Source organism: Triticum dicoccoides, chromosome 3B (genome assembly GCF_002162155.2).
Source record: "Triticum dicoccoides isolate Atlit2015 ecotype Zavitan chromosome 3B, WEW_v2.0, whole genome shotgun sequence".
Lineage (NCBI taxonomy): Eukaryota > Viridiplantae > Streptophyta > Magnoliopsida > Poales > Poaceae > Triticum > Triticum dicoccoides.
Window position 1 is genome coordinate 23,006,860 of NC_041385.1, and position 7,504 is coordinate 23,014,363.

At 43.2% G+C, this 7,504-nt stretch overlaps 1 long non-coding RNA gene across 1 annotated transcript; it reads left to right on the forward strand.

Moving 5' to 3' along the window:
* The first annotated feature begins 753 nt into the window (after positions 1-753).
* LOC119274446 lies at positions 754-6,829 on the forward strand. The gene is made up of 5 exons (XR_005135152.1): positions 754-904; positions 3,846-3,909; positions 4,128-4,200; positions 4,952-5,053; positions 5,415-6,829. It is a non-coding gene; the product is annotated as an uncharacterized LOC119274446 (long non-coding RNA).
* The last annotated feature ends 675 nt before the right edge of the window (positions 6,830-7,504 follow it).

Consider the following 7,504-nt stretch of genomic DNA (forward strand, 5'->3'; position numbering starts at 1 on the left):
CGCAGACAACAGAGACGCGTTGTGGGCGGCGCCCTCGGCCAGCGCGCCGCTTCATTGACGGAGGCAGTGAGAGGTTGCGTCCGCCTGAACTGTCTTCTATTGAGCGGCGCGCTCTACAGTGGTATGAATGCGGGCAGCTGGCGCCAGGCGGGAGCACGTGCGGGAGGTCGGAGGGGTATTTGGTGGGCCAGGGCGGTCAGAAGACGGGCGTGGGATGGGTCCGGACTCCTGAGAACCTCCTCATGTTTGTCTCCGGGAGAAATCGTGTCCGGAAGCAGTCTAATATAGGTCGGCGTTGGATTCCTTCCGCTGTCCGAACAACCCTGTTCGAACAGTTGCGGGAGGTTTATGGGTCCGCTATGAAGATGCCTTAGTGCCCATTTCAATGCACGTATATGTGGCCAGGAAAATTCGTTGGAACCCAAAGCCACATCGTTGGCTCCGCCTCTGCCCTTCTCGGGGCAGAAGACCTTGTCTATATCTAGCAAGCCAGTCGATGGAAGTGAAAACTATTTTTTTTTTCGGTTTTGCTATTTTTCAGTCGAGTGTTTTGCAATTGGCTATCATTCAAATTTGTGTCCGTTCGATCTCGCGCTGAGATTCGCGCTCTTTTTTGCTTTTTTCCTCCTGCTTGTTTTCCGGTTGTTCGGGTTGGTTTTATTTGTCGGGTCGGTTTTTCCACTCTCAGCCCGTTATCGCCCGCCGGTCCGGTGCTGTTTGGCTTTGTCCTTTTTGAAATTTGGAGTGCGTGTCGTTCCCCTTTCCCATTTGGGTCATTCTGTTTCGATAAGGCCGAGGGAGAGAGCCCGGGCGGCGGAGGCGACGCGATTCCATGGCGATTCTGATCTTCCCCTCTCCTCGTGCTTGATTTTTCCTCCGTGTTCCTTCGATCCCGGCTCCCGTGGTACGTTGCTGCTGTCTCTCGTGGTTCCCCGTTTGATTTTGCTCCTGTTGTGGTCATGTTTTTCGGGATCTAGGTGAAATTCATGTATGTGGATTCGGATTTCGCATGTTTCTGCTCGTGGTTCCCTGTAGCGGTTGTAGGTGATGTTGTGTTGTTGTTGGTGGATCCGTGGAAGGGGTGCTCAAGTCCGTCCTCTTCGTACTTCGGGCAATTTCCCCTCTGCTCCCGCTCGAGTGAGTTGTGTTGGAGCTTGCAACTGCGGGTTATAGGCCGCCCCCTGCTTGTAGTTGTGATTTGTAGCCTTAGATTGCTGCTGTAGGTGGTGGATGTAGTCCTAGTGATTGTTGTAGGGTTGATTTCACTACGAATTTTCTAGTTGGAGATGCTCCATCCTACCATCTTGTAGGTGTGTCTGAATTTCTTCAGGTCCTGTAGAATTTCTTCCTCACCTGCTTGTAGTTGTTCTTAGTTGTTGTAGTTGCTTGTAGCTGCCTGTAGTGTTCGCCCATGTGTTGTTCTAGGTTCTGTAGGGGTGGTAGTAACATTTTGCTACAGTTCTCCCCTGTTATTGTAGATGTGGATGTAGTTTACATTTTGCTGCAGGTGGTAGAGGTAGTCACAGTGGTAGTTGGAGGGGTTGTATTTGTTTCTCCTAGTATTCGTCATGACTGCCCTATAGCTGGTGTCATTGTGAATTTGTTTTGCAACAGTCTGAATTTGTTTTGTAGGGGTTGTTTGTTCAGTGTTCACATGCAGTGTAATTTAACCAGCATTTTCACTGTTTTTACCCCATAATGGTAGTGTAATTTAACCAGCATTTACTGTGTAATCCATCATAGTTTCAGTTTTTTCAGTATAATGTGCCCTAGAATAACTATGTAATTTAACCTACATTTACATTGTAATCTAACCTTATCTTTACTCAGTAATTTAACCTTCTAAATTCTCAGTGTATTTTACACTGTAACATGTCCCAATTCTCAGTGTAATTTTGTGCTATATTTACACTGATTTTGTGCTATTATTGCTGTGTAATTGTCCCGTAGTTTCAGTGTAATACACAACTTAGTTTCAGTGTAATCTTCACGATAACTTCTGCGTAATTGTCCCTTAGTTTCATTGTAATATGCAACTTAGTTTCATTGTAACTTAGTTTCTCTATAACTTCAGTGTAATTCACTGCATAGTTTCAGTGTAATTTTCACTAGAATTACTGTGTAATTTGACCAATAGGTTGTTTGCAATGTTCCGTCACAGTGTAATTTGCGCCAAAGTTACAGTGTAATTTTCATTGTAACAACTATGTAATTTGTGCCAGAGTTTCTGTGTAATTATGATGGCAATATTACTGTGTAATTTGTAGTGTACTTACACTGTAATCTGTCCATTTTCAGTTGATTGCTTGTAGTGTAATTCTTGTAGTGTAATTACTGTGTAATTTGTATGTAGTCTGCCCATTTTACAGTGTAATTACTGCTAGAATTACTGTGTATTTTGTAGTGTAGTTACACCGTAATGTGCCCCTTTTTACAAAGTAATTATACTATAACGGATTTGCTATTTTTCAGTCGACTGATTTACAAGGCCATCGTTCAAATCTTTGTCCGTCCGTTGTCGCGCGGAGATTCGCGCTCGATCGCCCTGTCCTGTGTGGTTTTCGGGTTGGTTTTATTTTTTTAGCCCGTTTGCGCTGCCCCGCCCCACCCGGACAGTTCACTGTTGGTTTTTATCCCTTTGTAGTCCCCGTGTAGGATTTCGCTATAGTGGAAGTAGATGCAACAAACGGCTGGATCTATGTGGATGTTGGAGTGCTCAATGTAGTTGTTCAGGTGTCCCTTCATGCAATTTCCTCCCCTTTTTGTGTGGATGTAACTAGTGGAATCTAGCTCGTAGGGTTAGCTCTGTAAGTGTGCAAGTTGGTTGTCAGTGAGTTATAGTGATTGTGACTGAATTTTTTCAGCTAATCCACTCGACATTAGATGTGGTGCTGGTGTTTTTAGCATTTTGGATGTGGAATGCATGTGCTTAGTTTGCTAGTTACCCTGGATTTTACCTAGTAATTCCAGTGTATTTGTCACACCTTTTGAGTTGATTTACATTGTATTTTTTAGTGTATTTTTGAGTTGATTCCCATCATTTTTCAGTGCCAATGATTCCAGTGTAATCTAGTGTATCTACAGTGTAATTTATCCCAGTTTTACAGTGAATTTTCACCAACAACTCCAGTGTATTTTACCCAATAATAATGCTGTAATTTGTCATCGGATTTAAATGGACTGTAATTTGAATGTAATTACAGTGCACTACGGTGTATTTGTCATCGGATTTTAAGTGGACTGTAATTTGATTGTAATTATTGTAGTATCCGACTTACAATGTAAATTTAGTGTAGTTGCACTGTAACAGTATTTCATAGGGGATTTACAGTGTAATTTTCAGTTTAATTGCACTGTAAGTATTGATATCTGATTTACAGTGTAAATTCAGTGTAATTCCACAGTAATTATGAGTGTACTCACAGTGACAATTACGTCAGTGTAATTACTCTGTAATATGCCCCAATTCTCAGCGTAATTTTGTGCTATATTTACATTGTAATATGTCCCAATTCTTTTTCAGTAACGACCATCACAACTTTGTAATCTGATTTTGCAATGACAGTTGTCTTTCTTATAGGCACTACACTTTCCTTTTCCACTTCTTTTGTCTTGCCATACTTGTTGCATTTCATAGTAATTCTTGTAATTTCATTGTTCCTTTTCTTGCTCACTGTTCTTGATGCCGCGACAGTAGCCACTGAGAACCCAGCTATTTTTGAGTAAAAGTTGAAGTACTCCTGCGCTTCTTCCTTTGTTTTGAACTGCATGCCAAGTTCTGGCTTGAAATTGCTGCTGATGTTCATCAAATTTCCCTCTGATGCGGCAGCCTCTTCATTTTGCAGGAACATCTCAATGTCATCTTCATCATAAATGCATCTTCTTCATCAAGGGAGGCTTTGCTTTCAGGTTGTTGATGCAAGTCCCCTTGTTCGCCCCTTTCTTCTTGATTGTTTTGATTTCTGTTAGTTTTTGCTGTTGCTGTACAATCAGCATCATCATTCATCTGCATTTTTTCATTGTCCATGTGTTAGATTTTATTTTGTGACATTTTTCTTTCAAGATATGTAGTTGAAACAATTGGTTTTGTAACATCTTACCTCATGTATGTTGATGTTCTCAAACAGGCCTGCCTCCCACGGATTAACTTGCGCTTGCGCATCTTCGCCTGTCGACTGTTGCCAATTCTGCATCTGTTGTGTAAGTCATCATAATGTTTGTCATTCAGCTATCTTTTCCATACCATTTTTTGTTCTGATTTATTTAGAAAGGAAATTTATTTACGTTTGCATGTCCTGAGCTGTAGGTGGTATCTGCTTGTTTGTTGTAGTTTTCCTTTTCTCCGTGATTCATATTTGCTTGTCCATTCACTGAGTGAACCTTGTATATGATGTCTGATTGTAGGAGCGCAGTAAACGGAAATGATCCCTGCAGTATTTAGTTATGATTGTCAATATTGTCAATCAGAAAATGGCTGCTTTGTCAGTATTGTAACTCACATTTAGTATGAGGTCTTCTTGTGACATTGACGATGGATCTTCTTCAGTTACTGTTTTTTGTTTTCTTTCTTCCTGCAAATAAATTTGTAGTAATGACAGTTAATAGCAAAAAAATAACGAATACATTACATTGACAGTAGATCTTCTTCAGATACTGGAATAATTTTCTTACCAACTTTTGTTTGATTGTGTGTTGTATTTTTCTATTCTGCATCTACTGTTAATGCCTAGGTTTTCCTCTGCATCTATTGTTAATGCCTTTTCTGCATCTACTATTAATCCAGAGGAAAACTATGTGGTGTATTTTCTTACTAACTTATGTATTTTTCTTTTGTTTTCTCCAATTTTCTTGTTATGTGATGAATGCTCCCAAAATTTCTGCAATTATCTGTGTTTTAGCTCTCTGATTTAATCACCTAATGATCTACCCCCTGTTGTTTCTTGACTTCTAGGTGGACATAATGAGAGGAGTTGAAGATTTTCATGTACATGTTGTTTTCCTCTGGATTGATATTGCTGTGTAGCACAAGTGACTGCTTCTGTTCTACCTCTAGGTAATTCCCTCTGCCATGCCTCTGCCTCTCCCCTGTTTCCCTCTCCCATGGCGTTTGTGCCATGTTCTTCTTCCACCTCCCTTCTCCCATGGCTTCTCTGGCTTGTTCTTCTCCCCACTCCCTCTCTCCAATGGCGTCTCTGCCATGTCTTTCTCCTCCATGCCCCTCTCCCATGGCTTCTCTGCTATGTTCTTCTCCCCCCTCTATCTGTCCAATGGCGTCTGTGCCATGTCCCTCTGCCATGGCGTTTGTGCTAGGTGAGATCTGTGAGATATGTCAAAAGGGGGGGTAGAAGGAGGCAGGTTTTTTTTCGTGTCTCAAGTTGAAGAAGAGCCTCTTGCTGATTATGTTTTCCTGTCAGGTGCCAGAAGGAAAGGAGGACAACTGGGAGGGACCGGTTCAACCTTTTGTTTGTTTTTGGTTGACCCGTTTTCAACCTGACCCGTTTTCAACAGACAACTGTCAACAGTTCATTGGATGGAAAAAATGACTGACATCTAATTACAAATCAGTCGAATTACAAATAGACACTCCCTTCTTTTTTTTTTGAGGGGAAAAAGTGAAAACTATTTAATTCTTCCTTTAGCGAGTTGATACGGACATTGTTTTTTTTCTTTTGCGAAGTCATATGGACATTGTTGAGAGGAGGAGGAGGAGGCCTGCAGAGACCGAGCGCCGTGCGCGCTGACGCCCATGCCCATGCACATGCATGCGCGCGCGCAAATGTCGGATCGGCCGGCCTCGATGGATGACACACGTGGTGTGTGTTGGCCATGCACATGCATAGATACTACATGCATCATCTCTCCCCTGCACCGGCCGGTCTCATCCACTCTTCCTTTCCAGCCACTCCTCTATAAATACCAGACGTACGCACTGGCGGCATATCTATCTCAATCAGCTTGAAGCCAATTGGTACACACACACGACACACATACACATATAGGCCATGGGTTCGAAGCGCAGCGCTGCTGTGTGGTGTTTAGTCCTGCTCCTCGTGCTCGTCGCCGTGACGGCGGCTGAGGGGAGGTCCATCGGAGAGTGCCAAACCGAATGCTTTGGCTCCCCCCGCTACACGCAGTGCCTGTATATGTGCAGACTTCGCCTCGCGCTTCGAGGAACATATCAAGAAGCAGCAGCGGCACTAGGAGGGAGGTGCCGTTGGCCCAACTGCCGTTAGATGGCAAGAGGGTGTTTCTTCTTCCTCGTTCTCTCCGTCCCCTCCCCTTCATCCCAACCTCCTGTCTCAGATCCGCCTCCCTCGGACCCTTCTCTCCTCCTCCGCCCTCGCCGGCGGTGAGCGGGGAGGGGCCCTTCCTCCTGTCTCAGATCCACCACGAGAACTAGTACGTAGTTCCTTCATGTAGTGGCTTTGGACATTCTGTCTCTTCGTTTCCGGAGAAGTCAGGGGGCGAGGAGGCGCTCCTGGCTTGGCTTTTCCTTCCTTCTCGTGGTGGTCGCTGTCTGCCTCGCTGACGGCAGTGATGAGGTGTGTCTCGTGGCCGCTCCGTCAAATAACCTCCAGATCTGTCCGGGTCCGTGCTCTTCCACTCCTCTCGCTGGGAGTCGGAGAAGATATCCATGCCTGCAGGTCCTTTAGCTAGGTTTTCTGTTCCAATGATCACCCCAGCTATCTTTGTATCTCTTGTTGGCCTAGGCTTCTTCTTTCATTTGCTACTTGTGCCTGTGAGTCAAGAGCGGTGTCCCTTATGGACCAATTTGTAATCACTTCTTCTACATGGTTGCTTATGTAATTTCAAACTTTTTTTTATCCCAGCAACTCTCTTCGTTTTTATTTAGTCCGCACATTTGCTTTGATAGAAGTCAAAACTTTATAAAGTTTGACAAAGTTTGAAGAAAACACTATGAACTTTTACAATAACAAATCTATATGATGTGAAAATAAATTCAATGATAATATAATGGTATTGTTTTGGTGGTGTATACATTCATGTATTTTTATACAAACATGATGAAAGTTTATGAAGTTTGACTTTAGACAAAGCAAATATGCGATAAAATGAAAACAGAGGGAGGCCTCCTTTTGCAAGGCTCACGGTTACAAAAAAGGAGGGAGTTCTATGGATGAGTGTGCCTTCATCTGCCTTAGCACGTCCAACCACAACAACCACTTGTATCCGTGCCTATATAAATTTTCTTGCCGCGCGCATCTGCGAACAAATCAAGAAGAATATCTTGGACCCTGGATTGAAATTTTTGTAAAGAATTACGCAAAGACTCATGAAGTTCTTTACATGATCAACGAGGTATGCAAAGGGAAACTAATTTTATGGGAGATCTTACGCAGTAATAGCACACAACTCTCCTTATTTTCTTTATATATCTTACATCAAGTTCGCATGCAGCATGACACACCATCTTGTCCAAGATGACACGGCCCTGCTAACCAGCTTTCCTAGGTAGTGATTTGTGGTGATTTCCATATCAGCA